The sequence below is a fragment of the Eleutherodactylus coqui genome, chromosome 2, assembly GCF_035609145.1.
Source record: "Eleutherodactylus coqui strain aEleCoq1 chromosome 2, aEleCoq1.hap1, whole genome shotgun sequence".
Lineage (NCBI taxonomy): Eukaryota > Metazoa > Chordata > Amphibia > Anura > Eleutherodactylidae > Eleutherodactylus > Eleutherodactylus coqui.
Window position 1 is genome coordinate 168,272,091 of NC_089838.1, and position 17,395 is coordinate 168,289,485.

General features: G+C 39.8%; 1 protein-coding gene across 1 annotated transcript in view; it reads right to left on the reverse strand.

The window, feature by feature from the left end:
- Positions 1 to 17,395, reverse strand: part of TBC1D22A (TBC1 domain family member 22A) — a 490,668-nt gene that overhangs the window by 418,550 nt on the left and 54,723 nt on the right. The window lies entirely within an intron of this gene.

Below are 17,395 nucleotides of genomic sequence, written 5' to 3' on the forward strand. Positions count from 1 at the left end.
TTTTTTTTTTTTTAAAGCGTTAATTATGCAGCATAAATGATACAACAAATTTTTTTCTGCGGGCCGGTACGGTTACAACGATACCAAAAATGTTTTATTTTTTTTTTTAGGTTTTTTCACTTTTCCACAATAAAAACCCTTTTTTTGGAAATTCTTATTTTTTTCTAAACTCATTGCATTCAAAGTGCTATAACTTTTTTATTTTTCCCTGTACGGAGCTCTGTGAGGGCTTATTTTTTGCGAGACGAGCTGTATTTTTTATTGGTACCATTTTGGGGTACATCTGTTCTTTTTGATCACTTTAATTGCGCTTTATGGGAGGCAAAATGCTAAAAATTAGCATTTTGCCTCAGTTTTTTAGCATTTTTTTTTACGCTTTTTGCCATGCAGGATAAAAAGCATGTTCAATGTATTGTACGCGTCATTACGGACGCGTTGATACCAAATATGTGGGGTTTTTAATTTAATTTTTTTATGCTAATATGAGAAAAAGCATAAAAAAAGCGTTTGACTTTTTTTTTTTACATTTTGATTTTTTGAACTTTATTTTTCTCTTTTTTTTACAACACTTGTGTCCCTCTGAGGGACTTTTACTGTTACACTTCAGATCGCTGCGATAATGCATGACAGGGCTTCTTCCCTGCCATACATTATCGCTTACTATAGCGATCATAGGCTAGGGCAGTACAGGACGCCGGTATCCGGCATCCTGTTGCCATAGCAACCAGCCAGGCTCTCGCGATAACATCGCGAGAGCCGGCCAGAGACACAGAGGGAGCGCGCTCCCTCTGTGAACCCTTTCCCTGCTGCGATCTACTTAGATCGCGGCAGGGAAGGGATTAACAGCGGGGGGCGCATCTCCGATGCGCCCCCTCGCTGTTGCAGCGGGACGCCGGCTGTGACTGACAGCCGTCTCCCGCTGCGGGATAGCGCGGGATCATATGTAATCCCACGCTATCCCCAGGACGTAAGTTTACGTCCTGTTGCGGTAAGTACCATGCTGCCAGGACGTAAATTTACGTCCTGCAGCGGGAAGGGGTTAATAGCGGTCTACAAATATCTGAAGGGCTATCACAGTGCAGAGCGATCAGCCCTATTCTCATTTGCACAAGCAAAGACCAGAAGCAATGGGATGAAACTGAAAGGGAGGAGACACAGATTAGATATTAGAAAAAACTTTCTGACAGTGAGGGTGATCAATGAGTGGAACAGGTTACCACGGGAGGTGGTGAGTTCTCCTTAGATGCAAGTGTTCAAACAAAGGCTGGACAAATATCTGTGTGGGATGATTTAGTGATCCTTCAATGAGCGTTCACCCCATTCTATGATTCATTCTTATTTATTTTTTTTAGATGCACAGATGTTGCATGTAAAACAGAAGTTCCCAAAGCGGTCTATATGGACTCCCAGGGGTCGACTTCGACTTGCTAGGGGTCCATTTCAGCAAGAAAAAAATTTGGGGGTGCACGAGATGTAAATAAGGGTAAACATGAGCAAACTCCATTTAAGCAGGTCATTATCAACATTTAGGCACTCTATAAATGACATAATACACATTACACAGATTGTGTGAACATAATACTTATAATAGACATAGAAATTACTTACCTCTTTGATAGTTCATAAAATTGTTTATGTTGAGTTCAAGTAAAACTTCTTGGGTTCTGGCGACAGACAAAACAGACCTGTGCAGTAGCTAATTAACCGATTAAGTTTCTACTGCGCATGGTTTTCAAATAGTCCACCAGAGCCCAAGAAGTTTTGCGCAAACTATACCCATCTGCTGGTGTGCTATATTCATGTGCAAGTTTTTACAAGTTTTCATACCAGCAGCAACGTATTGGGGTGTTCCTGTACCTTATCTTGCATTATAGGCCATAGAAAGAAAATTTTTGATAGCTTTTCCATCTTCATACCTCGTGGAAAGGAGTTTAACTGCAGTCGCCAATCTTCTTTACAAAAAAAAAACTGATTTCAAATCACTGGTTGTGGAGATTTGAGACTGGCCCTCACTAATTTGAAGCCAAATATTGAACAATTGCTATCAGAGCATCGGACTCATCCCTCCCATTAATAACATTATCTTTGTGAATTCCTTTTATGTAAGAAATTTACTAGGCTCTGATTTGTTTCGTTCTGAATTCAAATACTAACTTGCATTTTGTGTATTTTCACCAGAAATCAGAATAAAAATTGTACGTTTTTTTTTTTTTTTTACAATTGTCAACTCTACAAAAATCCCTATCTAAGTGAGCAGCACTGTCAGCTGGGAAAAACCCGTTTGATTTTATAAAGTTAAGGAAAATTCAATATTAGGCTGGGTGCACGCGGGGATATTTGCATTGCGGAATCCGGGTCGTTGTCCACCGGATTCCGCAGCAAATACCACCCATAACGAGCTATTGAAAAATGATTTTTCTTGCACACGAGCTGAAATCAATTGCAATTTTCCGTTCGCGGAAGAAAAGTCGCAGCATGTTCTATTTTTAAGTGGATTCCTTAGCGGGTGAAGTCAATGGAAGCTGTCCGACCCGCAGCCTTTCCGCAACTAACATTGTGGAAAGGTTGCAGATTCCGCGAGCTTGCTAAGCAATGATGTGGGAAGAGTAGGGGTTTAAAAAGAAGAATCTGTAGTGCGCATGTCTGACAGCTCGCCGTGCGGACCATCTCAGTACAGAAAAAAAAAAAGAAATGACAGGTACGTGTGGATGATGGCTGGGCAGAGAGGGCTGGATTCACCTGAGGGCTCCCACATACGGAATCAGACAGGTCAAGTGCACTCAGCCTTAGGCAGGCAGGGGGTCTACGGAGAACAAAAACATCAGCAAGTGGTCTATGCGGCAAAAAAGTTTGGGAACCTCTGATGTAAATGAATAAAAATGTTACCGGAAATCACAGTATGTGCTATTTTGAGCCATAATTTTCATGGACCAAAATTGCTCATAAGGCCTCATGTCCACTTGCACACACGGATACCACTGCTGAACCACTGCGGGAGCTGTCCGTACGGGAGTTCTGCATCACTTGGGTAGGCTTTGCTTTTTTTTTTTTATTTTCTCAATACATTCAAGATGGATGACAGATTCAACGCAGACATAAAAAATATACGTATGTACCCAAAACATACACGCTTACAGTAGAAATGGTGTGTTTTCACAGACCAAAATTGCACATGCCTGTGTGAATGAGCCCTTTGTAAAATGTTTAAAGGGAAATAAAATTTGTAAACCAAAATTCTAGGAAAGGGAGAGTAGGTCAACAGTTACACTGAAAAACAGTCATCTGAGATCCTGAAGCAGATGAAAGAGTGGCCATTATATAATTGTTATACCTGAATCTGCATTGTTAAAAGGTAAGCGGAGTAAGAAAGGGAAACCTACAAGTAGAGGCATTTATGTAACGACAGATTAACATCCAAATGTCTAAGTACTATTCTACTGCAGCTCACTAATGTTTAAATCAACCACTAGTACGGCCATACCTCATCTGCCCCCTTCACGAGTAGCTAACAGATGAAACATATTTCTCATACTATAAGATCCCCAACCCACTCAGGAATGTCAGCCATAGTGGAGCAATTAAATGCTTATGTGCCTCAAACAACCATCCCGGGTCGGTTACAGTCTACACGAAGTTGGGCAGCCAAAGAGGAACTCGTTTTATGAAGCCATGAGGTAATTCTGGTGTACTCGTCTACCTTCAACTACAACTTATTTCTTTAGGGCAAAGAGATCTAGATGCAATAGAGGGTCCTCCACTCAAGACCCTCACCTATTTGCCTCCATTACCACTTTCTAGAGTCTTTCCTTGTGGAGGATGTGGTTTACCTTTGTATTACATTGACCACCACTGCTTTCAAGGTGTGCTTTTTTCCTCCTATTAGCACTGGTCATTACTGCTGATTAACTTTTCATCAGGGGACCCATATTATCAGAAGCATTCTCCACTCAGGTTGAAGTGTTGTTGGATTCATGTGGAGAAGTTTAGTTAAAAAAAAGCAGTAATAACTCCTGTACTCTGTGCTCCTCCATTATAGAGAACGTCTTTAGAGGGAAAGAAAAGTTCTCCCAAAACCCCCCTCTATATTACATCACTATCAAGAAAGTAATTTCATCTTCAAAGGAATCAGTTATCTCCTGCCCCACCTTTACACTATTCATCTTTCTTGTCTATAAAGATGAAAAGATATATAATATATTGGACATCAGTACGTTTCATAGACTTCAATGACAGCAAAAGTCTAACTCCCGTGTAGGTGACAGTCTGTCTTATTGCTTAATTCTCAGATCTAAAAGTAGCTCACGGTCCTTGTGTCTTAACGGAGTTTCCCACAATGTACATTTTATAATTGGCAGCAAAGCTCACATAAGCAGAACTGGCCAAACCAGGAGGTGAACTGTTTCAGACTACTGATATGCAAGGTACATCTAGTAATCGGAGAAGCAGAGTAACCATCTTGCAAGACAGAAAGGCCGGAAAATCGGCAGATCCATGGGAGAATAGCACAGAGGGCACCAAGTAATATTACTCCCACCAATCTAGCTTCAAAGTTTGTCCCAGGACAGCAGGGTCACTTTAAATAAGTTTGCGGGAGAGGGAATATTTTTAAGAATAAAACTATTATTTTATTGAATAGGAGGTTTGCTATAAAAGTCTAGCAGATGTGGTTAGAAAAACAACAGTAAGTGAATTTAAACACATCTGGGATAACCTTGTCTATAGTAATAGGCTTTGCATTTCAGTTAAATCTCTTACAGTTAAATCTCAATGGATGAAAGTTACTGCATAATTGGTTAAAGTTGGTTAAAATGTACCAGTGGGATTACAAGGCACATACAGATGTAGATGCGCCATCCTTTAAAGGGGTTTTGTCATTTAAAAAAAAAAAATATCTAAACTTACCTATCCCTTCCCTGTCAGTCTCCTTAGCACATCTTCTCCTGGTTGAGCTTCTCTAGTGCCCCAGGTCAGCTCACTGCAGGCTGGGCCCAGCTTGTTATGAGGGCTGCTTATCACAAACTCCTTCTTGCTGGATCAGGGAAGGTCAGGTCCCTGTGCTGTAGCTTCACTGCCTAGGAAGGAATTGTAATCTATTTCAGAAACAGCTCGCATGAGCAATCTCTGAGGAAGATAGGCAGTCCTCCTGCTGGCCTGTGAGCTGTGACATAACATACATTGGAAGACTGCCAACCAAATGTAGGTAACCTCACAGGAAGGAGAAGAATCAGGCAGCTGGAGCTGAAGTGAGCCCCGGACAGCAGGAGACAGGAGGAGATAAGGGAGGTAAAGATCTGGTAAGTAGACTGCTGGGGGAGGAATAGATAAGTATAGCATTTTTCTTTTTTAGTGACAGAACCCCTTTAAGGATAGCATGCTACAGCTATAGCACAGATCGCCCAGCGCCTTTAAACCTCGCTATGCCAATTGTGTAGCATAGCCGCTGCCATTAACTTTGAATGGCAGCCGTGCTACGTAAATAGCATGACCGCGCCAAGTTGTGCTGAGTTGCGACTTATTATTGCAGTAACCTGCTAATGTGTCACAATGGTATCCAACACATACAAAAAGTGATAAATGTGTGGCTCGGGAGCAGCATCTGGCTTGCAGTCACATGTATTTGGGCCGCATATTAGGCCTTTTACTCTCAAGCTCGGCCCTAAAAACCAATCAGGTTTAATTAGGGAACCCAAACAACCAATCCGGTTGAATCAGGGAACTCAAACAACTAATCAGGTTGCTGGAATTGTGAATCAGAAACAATGAGGTTGCTGGAATTGCTCCATAGTACTGAGTTTGAGAGAAAGAGGCTAATATACATTTGAATCCGATTATGCAACCTTATTAACATTTAACTACCCTATGTCCTATGGTACTTGCCATCGTAAAATCTGAAATCCAACCTTGTTTCTTTTTTAATTTTTGAACAAAATATGTAACTTTTCTTATCTTCTTTGTATTTAAAAACATTATAAAATAATAGTATTTGAATGAGGTCTGAAAATTTTATTGGACAGGAATAGGTTAAAAAGAAAAAAGTCCAAGCTTCAGCAAGAAAGTCCATAATTCGTAAAGCAGGTTGAGAATGCCATACATCTGCCTAGATAGATCAATCAAACTTCACTTCTGCGTAAATGAACTTGCCATGCTGATCTTAGACTGCAGATATCGGAGCAGGAAGAAACAGCTAAAGTGGATGCTGATTGGCAGCTCCAATGTAGTTCGTGGATTAGAGAGTAGAGTAGGACCTCTGAGGAGATAGACGTGGCCTTATGAGTGCAACATGTCTACTGAATTTGTCTGGGCAGTGACAACAGTAACTACTCTGAGAACGGCTATATAATTTATTTTATGGTAACTGGAAAGTGGACAGCATATTTTATGGCCAAGGTTTTGCAGTGGTTACAATACTATGGGTATTTCTATGTAGATACTACTATTTACCTAGACTACCACTGTACGGAATACTCCCAAGGCGGTATTGCAGTGTACAATTAATGGCCATAATTGGTATCACTAGGCCTGTGTCCTTGAAACAAAGTGCTGTCTTGGTTCGGCTTTGAAGGTGTAAACCATTTAACGGGAGGTTCAAAATGCTTCCTACGGCATGTGCTTCTATCCCAAGACTGAGGCGGCAGTGACATTATAACCCTATAACACAACATACAAATAATGCCAGGATGTGATGTTCGACTACTATGTATCTGACCTGTCTTGCTTCGTGTGAGACCTGGCCTAAACAGTAGAACTCGGCCATCCTGTTTTTGCTGCTTCTTAATCACAGTCTACCACTTTTTGTCCCTTAAATCCATAGGAACGATCACTAAATAAAGAAATACAATTGTTTACTCTAATAAAACATCCCCATTGCTAATTTGTAACCATATTCATCTCTCTAGGATTAATAGATGGAAAGAAATGTGAATACCTGCACTGATGGCTATTTAACATTCACTGCGCTCCTCTGCATAGTCTTACCCAACACACAAGTGTTCCAGGAGAAGTACAAAACATTTCTAGCAAAGAAATTTTAAGGAGCTCAACACTTTCATCACATTCATTATTCATTCTTTGGCACAAAATTGTTATTTCAGTAAGATTACTGTAAATCGCTACATGAGGAGATGGCTTGCATGAACAATTAAACGATGGAAACGATAAACTAGATTTAGCTTTATGTTCTTATAGCAAATTTCGTGAGCAATTTAGCAGCACAAGCCTAAAAGGATTCCGGTTTAGAGTGGAAGTGAATAGAACAGCAGCTCCCCCATCAGATGTGCATGGAAATAGCTAAGGAAGGTTGGGAAAGCAATCTCTGTGACCTTGGTAAACACAGCATCCTAATTAATAACTTCCTTTAACACACACATTCTAGTCTTCCTTGGTACGATAGGGTGTCAGGCAGAAGACAAATCATTATTTTTCATTACCTAGCTAAGGTGGTAAGCTAATATCATAATGACTGGTTTGCTAATTTCTGCAGCATTTACTAGGCACTGTACATAATCATATGCTAAACTCCGATCAACTGGACAAAAGGACAGGTCAGACTTTCAGACCTCAGATAAGCATTTTCACTTGGTTATATTTGGTGACAAACACTTGGTTACATTTGGTGACAAAGGGGCCGTTATGTAGACACGCACATTGCTACACCTTGTACTTTTTTTTTTTTTAAAGCATCTGTATTCATGCCTAACCGTGAGGTTTCTAGAAAAGACAGTATGGCACATATATGTGCAAGTAGGCTGCATCAAAGACGAGAGGTAGCCGCTAAATGGTGCCGTCAGCTCAAAGGGTCAAGTATTTTAGAGGCCGCTGCCGGCTGGAGAAGACTGAATTCAGGAACTCGTAGCCACATATTGAAACATTGCTAAAAGGCTTGATGAAATAAGTCGGCTACAACAATATTTTGCACTCACTGCTATTGTGAAGCAGGATTTTAACCTGCTTTAAAGGCAGTGTTAGGCAAATCCTATTCGTTTTACATCTCATTAGCAGCACTTCATAGTAATGAACATAGAGACAGGGCTTTGCAGTTCCTCAGTACTGGCAGCAGCTTTAGGTGGTGGGGAAGTTAGGAAGTGCTCAATTATGTAGCTTCTTTGTTTTCTACAAGTAAATATACAAATATTAGCATTTTATAGAATATCTGATACCTGCAATCTATTGTCAATGACAGCAGCCAAGAAGACCCTGTAAGCTGTCAGAGAAAATATAGGTGAAAACTAGAATTTTACCTATTTTTTAATTTCCCTACAGATATTCTGTCTCCAGTCTGCAGGGGTATATACCACCTGCAGTTTATCTCTGTCATCCCACCTATCTGCCAGTTCAGCGTTCTGTTTTTGACCATCCAATGCACTACCTCCACAGTGAATTGGTAGTGACAGACTACCAATGTGCTATATCTGCTCTCTGATTGGCCAAAGCTGCTCCTGTGATCAGCACCGGCCATTCAGAGAGGTGGCAGAGACGGACAACTGTACATATTATACACCCCTCTTCCCTTCATGGCCCTCAGTCCCAGGACAGAATTGAATCCCGAAACTGGAGGGTCGCTTAAAGGCCAGAGACACTTATGCATATGTTGGGTACTTTTTTGCCTCTTTATTATAGAAGGGAGTCCCAGGCCGGCCGCTGATCTCCTGACTCATCACTGAACCATGCTATTCCCATAACACAGAGGTTCAGAAAAACAGATGACGAGTGGGGAAGCCTGGTGTTGTACCCTTGATCTGATATTAATGACCTATCCCAAGTAGAGGCCATTAATAGCATAGTCCTACAATACCCCTTTAGGTTTCTACATGTGCAGAGAAAGGTTTTACCATTTGACATTTTTGGATTGACAGGGATGGTTCTCAGACTTTGCTTTCTGATTGCTGTCTGATTTAACCCACATCACACTTACTCAGAGATTTTAAGGTGAAAATCATACATTTTCGTAACCTTTACCCCAATTTAGCCCTAAGCCGACAGTGACGCAATAGGTTGACTCTCTACACGGACAGATACACGTTATGGTCGCAGCTTCTGCTCATCACAGAGCACAGCACCAACAGCATAAATTAAAATTCATTAAAAATGCAAGTGCGCCGACTGCTCCAAAGATTAAATAGGACAACAAAAAAATACAAAACAGATGCTGATCGCTGCTTTAACTACTGCTTTAAGTGTGAGAAAACATCAAATGAAATTGAATGCTTTCTTTTTATTCGTGCTATAAGTTTTATAAAAAGTCGACGGAGCAGAGGCTCTTTAGGGCTTATAAGTATTATTAACTGATAATCAAAACGTTGTATAACATGAAAGGTTCATAAAATATACCTGTCAGTCATATTAAAACCATTGATGGATGACATGAGTAATAACACTGATTATTTTATTACGAAGGCACTTGTACATAAGCTGGAGCTCTCGGAGGGTCCTGCAGGATGAGCATAAATACCCGAAAACTGGAAAACATTGGCCCATAAAAGACAGACTACTAGAATCAGCATGTCTGTCACTTCTTTATGCTGCCCGCAGGGAGGACATCATAAAGCACATGACAGGTTCACTTTAACAGGAGAACTCTGACAGACACAATGCACTGCAATACGAAAACACAACACATTTCACAAAAAAAGCCCTCAAAATGGAAAATACAGAAGTTACAGTACGGCTCGGGGAAGAAGGTGGTAAATAAACAAAAAAGATGCCTCCAAAACTAGCCGCAGTGCAAAAGGATTCGATTTAAAATGGCTTAGTATGTAACCATTTTCTTATCCCTTAAAGAGGTTGTCTGCTCTTTTTTCCACAGATGAACTATCCTCTAGATAGGTCATCATTAGTGGATGGACAGGGGTCCGCTGCTCAAGACCCTTGTTTATTAGCTAATCAGTCAGTCCACTTTCAAGTGCAACAAGCCAGACATGATCATCAGTGGTCAGCACAGGAAATGCAGGTACTAGCTTCACTCCCATTGAAATCAATGGGAGCGCTGCGCTGCTACTCAACTTCCTGCTTCCCTCCTGGTCAGGATGCCAAAAAAATAAAAAATTAGCAAAGCCATTATCCACCCTTCTACTGTGCTTCCATCGTTTCTGAACTTGTCCCCACTGTAACAGGAAGCGATGACATCTTGTTCATCATTTACCTGACTGTTGCAGCCAATCGTGGATATGCAGGCATGAACGGAATAGAACCAGTGTCCAACAATTGACTGCACCAACCATACGAGTGATAAACGTGCTATCATCACTCTGAGGCGACAAGGTTAGCAGTGCAGGACCAGAAGGACCACGAAAGGGTGAGCAATGCCCATTTTATTTTTTATGTAATTCCCTGCCCTAGTGCAGAACCGTAACCTTATTTTAAGGAATGAGAACCATGGCAAAAATGACATTTAATTTAAAACAGCCAACTTGAAAATGTATATGACCTTGCATTAGCAATATTTATCGCCGTTTTACCTGCATAAAGTCTATCCCTTTCTTTTTAACAGAATCCCAGGCACTTTAACAGAACACACATATACTGTAACATACTTTCTATCTATCTATTAGCTTACCAGCAGCAAGAATACACAAAGTATTCTTCTTTGTATTTCCAGAGTCACAACAGAAGAAAAAAAAAATCGTTTATTCAATTTTTATCAGGAAATGACTCCAAACAACCGTGGCGGAAAGCATTTACCATGTGCTAGAGCAATAAAGGTTTAAACCACTGAGGAGAACTTCAAAACCATATGATCACCAACAGAAGACAGCGGCTCTCAGTCCACCTTATCCCTCAGCACACAAATGTTTAAACTAGGACTCTTCACACAAAGTAACAAAGCCTTTGAATGCTGGCTACAAGCTAAAACTGCTGAAAAGCCTCTAACGATGCCAAGCCTTATCAAAGCACCTTAACTAATCTTCTCAACCTGTTCCGCAATAGCCTAAAGGGTTCTAAATCACTGCATTTAGTAACAGTATAAAAATAGACAATTCTGTGGTTCACTGTGTCCAACTGCATTAGCCAGTTCTAAAGCTATAGTTCATTAAAGCAAGGGACAAGTAGCAATTAAATACAACCATTTAATTTTACAGAACACTACACAACTGATTGAAAGATAGAAGAGACACAGAAAATATGCTCGCATCCCATGTGCACGTACCGTGGGTGTGACGACCAATCACTCCCAGAAATGTGTCAATTTACCACCGTCTACAATGTTTATGAACACTTTATAAAGAGATTACTTTATCTAACCCAATTGCTACATTTCTAAGCAATGTACTTAAAGACTGTCTTAAAATATGTGTCAGGCTCCATTTGATACCATCGCCAAGCGCATTTGACTGCAACCGTTAAATCCTCTGCGACTTTCACAGCATGACACAAAGCATCACATAGAAGAGTTTGCAGCAGAGCTGGGCGAAGGCTGTTCTAGCCACACTACTTGTATAATGGGAGCATTAATTAGCTTTACTTAAATTATCTCATTTTAACATATCAGTGCGGTCATTTTTAATGTCCATCACAACAAGCTAATTTATGGTTTCTGACAGCACACACGGCAAGCCTGTCTCCGTTGCCTAATCTGTGCAGCTTAATTAGTAATACAGAATTAATTCTGACACCTTCAAAAATGGGAAACAGTAAGACCAATGGTAGGTCATATTAATGTATTCACATCTGGAATATTCAGCTTAGAATCTCGCACTAATTAGATTTTTAAAGTAAATTGTTCTCCTGATTAGCATTCATACCCTCTACAACCTTCGCTTGCTAATATTAGTTTGAGCATCACCTCCATGTTCGCCATCATCCAACGCACGCTTTCATGGCTGAAATAGAGTCCGGTCACCGACTGCAACTTCCAGGAGAATCCCTCACCGTCGGGTGTGTTCGGCATGCGCCATTAATGTATCGATAACGGAATCCAGGTTTATGTTATGGGTACACTAGGACTGTATGCATGGTGGTCCCCATTAGGACACAGATAATCATCTGCATTATATATACCCGCCCAAACAATTCCTACTTGCCTTTGGCAAAACCAACACTTACATACATAGTAACATAGTATGTAAGGCCGAAAAAAGACATTGCCCATCCAGCTCGACTAATAGGAGATCTAACATAATTCGGAGCTGCATCCAAGTCAAAAACATCTTTACTAGTTATTCTCTTGGTAAAAAACAGACACCGACCGGTAGTCTCTTTGATGTTTATTAAATCTCTAGATTATTTCCATCTTTCTTATTTGCTTAAATCGCTAGGTTATGTATTACTTAAGGCTCTGCACTAGACATTAAGTATCGTCTGCTCTGGAGTATTCCTTTACCCCATTACAGGAGCTGTCTCACAAAAACAACATATCTATCCACAGCCTAGGTAATAAGAGTCTAGCCGCTGTGACCCCACCGATTACAATAATAGGGGTCCCAAGCGTCACCATATGAATGAAGCAGGTAGTCACGTATGCATTCATCTCCATGGGACTAACATATTTTTTCATTTTTCTACGTTTAGGCAATGAAACCCTTTTTAAAATTAATATTTGTCATTGTATTCCAAGAGGGATTACATTTTTTATTTCCTGTCGACAAGGCTTAGGAGGGCTTGCTTGGGCAAAATTACGCCATTTTAATTTATGCCATTTTGGGGTGCATACAACTTTTTGACAGCTTTTTATACCATTTTTGTAGTTTTTGCCATTTCTCCTCTTTTAACAGAGTTCACCATTCAGGATAAAAAGTGATACTTTTACAGTTTGGGTCATTACAAATGCAGCAATATCAATTTCGTCTATTTTTTTTTTTTTAATTCTCCCTTATCTTTTTCTATTATAAAGCTTTTTATAAGGGGAAAAAACTTTTTGAATGAATCATTTTTTTGTCCATGATGCAGTCATTTGATCGCTTTCATTGCAATATTACAGTTTATTATGCAAATCAGTGCGGTAGCCTGGCTTTGGCAATCACATTCTAGGGGCACCAATAGTTTCTGATAACCCACCTATTAGAGCAGAAGCTCAGGTATCAGACACTCAAGCAACTGCTTCACTCAGCACAAAACACTTTTGCAGGGCTTAGGGCCCTTCTGTACGAGACGACCTGTTGAGGGCAAAGGCCCGACAGGTCATCCCAGCGATAATCGTTCAGTAATCTGAGGTCATTCTGGCCCTCCTGCCACCGTTCAGAATAAACAGGCAGTTTACACGGGACTATCAGGCAGAAACGGAACGATGCATGAGAAGTGAACAAACTCTCGTTCCTTGTTCAGTCGGGGCACGAATTTACACTAAACGATAATTGTTCAGATTTCCAATGGATGTGGGAGTTTGAGGGATTTACTGGCCTGTGTAAAAGGGTCCTTAGTCTGCAGCACTGCAAAAGAAAGGTGCAGAAGAATAAAAATACCTGTAGTGACTGCCATAAACACACATAGAAGCAGTCAATCATAAGTTAAGCAAATTGACATATATAAAGATGACCTTGGTGTGCCATAAAGAGCATATCTTCATAGGCAACATAACCATATGGTATGGTAACCTGCCAGTAAAAACAAATACTCCCTACAATACCTCATGTTGGATGATCTCCCGAAAAGTAGGAAACCCGTCATCTTAAGAGACTTCTCTCATTAAGACTTTTCAGCAATAAAGCCAAGAGCAGAAGACTCCAGAACAGTTCCCCTACATGTTACAGGACAATACACATTTCATATACAATGGGGATTACAGTTTATAGCCTATCCTATGTCAAAAAGGAAAACAAAAATGAAGAGAAATGGATGGGGAGTTAATTGTTAGGGGGGTAACTGCACGCAAGGAAACATTTGTATGAATGAGGCTTTGGAATGAATTGTTATTTTCCAGGAAGTCTATTTTCAATCTTTCATTCAGTTCTGAAATGGTGATAGAAGCGCAAATGTTATAATAACATATAGCTTACTCACAATACCTCCATCCAAAAAAGTAGTTAACTATAAGCTTTCTTCAGTCATGATTTGGAGAGTATCTCAAAGCTTACATTTTACATATATCTCAATACAGTGAAAGCAAAAGGTTCTTTCACATTTAAATGTGGATTCCGTATAACAATTCAACTCATTATGAGCGCCTGACAATTTTGCGCATTTCAATAGGCCGGGGTTTCTAATCACTTGTATATGGTATATTGTAATTCAAAGAATCAAAGAGAGAAAATGAAGAACTTTCCTTTAATCAGAAAAATTTTAATGTCAAGAGCTTTCAGAAATACAATTTAAAATACGGCAATCGAAGAAAGATTTTATTTGAAACCACTTCATCAAAATATTTTATACACATCCTGCTAACTTAAAACCGCTTTTATTGATCTATAAATTTAGGATAAAGCTTATTAAAAAGGTAAAAAATATCCAGTCTTTAAAAATATAATTTGTTGAAAATGATTTAAGATTTTTTTCGACCTGCTTTGACCGGTCAAGCATTTTTCCATGTCAGTAACTGATAGCCTTGTTTAACTTACTGCCCCAAAGGCTGTGTTCGGCAGATCCAGCATACAGCCCTGGGCAAAAAAAGCATAGTATACTGCGCTATTTCACTGAGGAAAATGCCAGGCAACATGACAAAAGCCAGATGGAATCATATGCATGCAGCTAATGCTGTATCTGGCGCAACAGAGATTTTTGTTATTTGGCTAAGGACGGAACCAAACAACAAAAATAAAAATGCCGCTGTGAACAGGGCCTGATTACAAAGAGGACTTGTGGGACTAGGGAAAGTGTGGAGCCATGAACTTTATCGGATACTGTAGTTCTGGTGGAGTGGAGGGTGGGAAAAAGATGATAAATATGTTTTTGTCCATTTTAGGGTTAACTCGAAAGTCATATGAAAAAAAAATAGGGTATCAGCTGCGCCCTATAGGCGTATACAATCACATGAGAGTAATATCTGCCAAATTTCTTTGTTACTTAAAAAAACAAAATTTATAGATATTTCGAAGTCATGTAGACCTTTTCCTCGGTACTTGCTGGAGACACACATCTGGATGCAGATGGTGTGTTTGAGAGAAGGTACTATAAAGATCTCAGCTTGAAGATGTGTGACCCCAGGAAGTACTGAGGAAGAGGTCTGCATGACCTTGAAACACGATAGATAGATAGATAGATAGATAGATAGATAGATAGATAGATAGATAGATAGATAGATAGATAGATAGATAGATAGATAGATAGATAGATAGGATATTTGGCAAATATCAATCTTATGTGATTATATACACGTTTATAGGTCGCAACTTATACCCTAATTTTTTTAACCTTTGGCACTTCTCTAAACATCTACCTGAGAGTGTATGACGGTACGGTGGGTCGGCTGAATCTACTGTATATAGGGACTGTTCCCTTTATTCCAAAAATTTCAACCCATCACTCTTCAAAAAGAGGACGTAGCCCCCAATTTCTTCTATTTTCCACTTGTTTCACTCCACTATTCTTATACCATCCCACTCATTTTCAAGTTTGAAAAAGCAGTGGAGAGAAGGGACAGGCAGCCAGCATTGCACAGTAGAAAGGTAACATCAGGAGCAGAGAGGGAGTGATCGGCATTAGGTTATGTCCACACAGGACAGATTTTCCAAAGGGGGAAACCCACAGAAAGTTCTGCCTTGCTCAATTGAAGGGTTGAAATCCACTGTGAAGATGTAAAGTCAATTTATACTGCAGATTATGTGGAAGAAAGTTCTTCACATTTCATCCACTTTGCTTGAACCGAATCCCACTGTGTGCTTTTGACATGCAAATCCATGGCAGAAAAAAAACCTGCAGTGCGTATATACTACATGTGAACATATCACACTTTTAGAGTTTAGGACCAGGTTTAGTAATATACAGAATTTGGTCCTTAACTGATTAAACAGGGAAATAACCTCTGAAATACTACAAAGTACTTGAGCCAATATTCTAAAACATTACATTATTAGCTATTCTCAAATATATTGTAATTAGCTGAACATGGACCTAGAGCATGGCAGGTCTACAGCTTATTAACAGCCTGCAGTGAATCTGTGCAGCATTTACATTCACTAGACATTGCCTCCTTTATGTTCAGTTAAAAATATATTAAGGAATTCTTCATAAAGAGAATTTGCCAATTTTTTCTTAATATGAACAGTAGAGTTTATGGATCAAGTGAAGATCAAGTCCCCCTAGGACATAAATCTCATTTGACATAAATGTATATTTCACCTGCCAATACTTTGGTGATAATTTATTTAGAACATGCAGAAGCAGAGTGTTAAATACTTCGCTGTCAAACCAATGTCTCCACGTGAATTCTGCAAGAAATGCTGGAAGCAAGTTAAAAAGAAACCCCCTTTTCTGTCTTGATATGAGACTTGCATTTACTCTAGTAAGACTCTATATGTTGTGTGTGGGCACCAGTTGGAGAAACTAATCAAAATTTTGGATCACTGTGATCGACCCATTCATGGCTGGTTGAATATTGTTGTAAACACCCCAGAAATCACTGCGCACTGTTGAACATGGACACACCACACATTGAATAATAGGAACAAGGGATTCAAGACTTCTGTCAGGAACTACTATCATATACCCAAAAGCTGGTGATGGCACTTTATTTTATGATTACAACAAGACTCGTCAACTTGAACATAATGACCTAAGCCATCAAACGAAATGTGGTTATTATAAAAACAGACACTGCAATACTTCATGATAAAAGTTATACAATGTCAACTATGCTGCATTTAGATATTCCAGTCCGTAATACAACTTGAGTTTCAAGGTTTCCAAACCCCAGAGGTAAGCAATGTGTAGCCCCTTTTTCAAAGAAATGTGTGACTTTTTTAAGAGTGAGCCCTTTCTGATCTGTGACATCATAGAGTGAATCATGTGACCTGCTGGGGTGCACAGTGCTCATGATCCAGCAGATGCAATCATGAACAGGGAGAATCTCCTTCAACCCCCTCCATTCTAGACTGCTCAGTACAGACCAGCTAAATTACACCATATATAATTAGCACACTGAGAACTGGCCTTATACTTACTTGACAAGTACACCCTTATTGTTGCTGCATGCATTTTTATGCTGCACAACTGTTCGTCCAGGATAAACAGCATAACAAATTTTACATTGGGCGCCGCTATCTTAATGCTCTGCATTCCACCCTGCTTTTGGATGAAGTACAGCAAGCACACTGAATATGCTCTGTGGGGTGTGCCCAAGTAATAATGAACAGTTAGAGAACATGCTCAAGAGATGCTCCTGGCAATGATGAACAGTTAGAGCATGTGTTCTGCACTCTGAGCATGCTCAAAATGTAAAAATGAATATGCCTTATGAAAGCGGAGTTCAAATTGGTTGCTATTGGCAACAAAGGCCATTCTTACTATAAAATAGCTTGATAAATCTCTC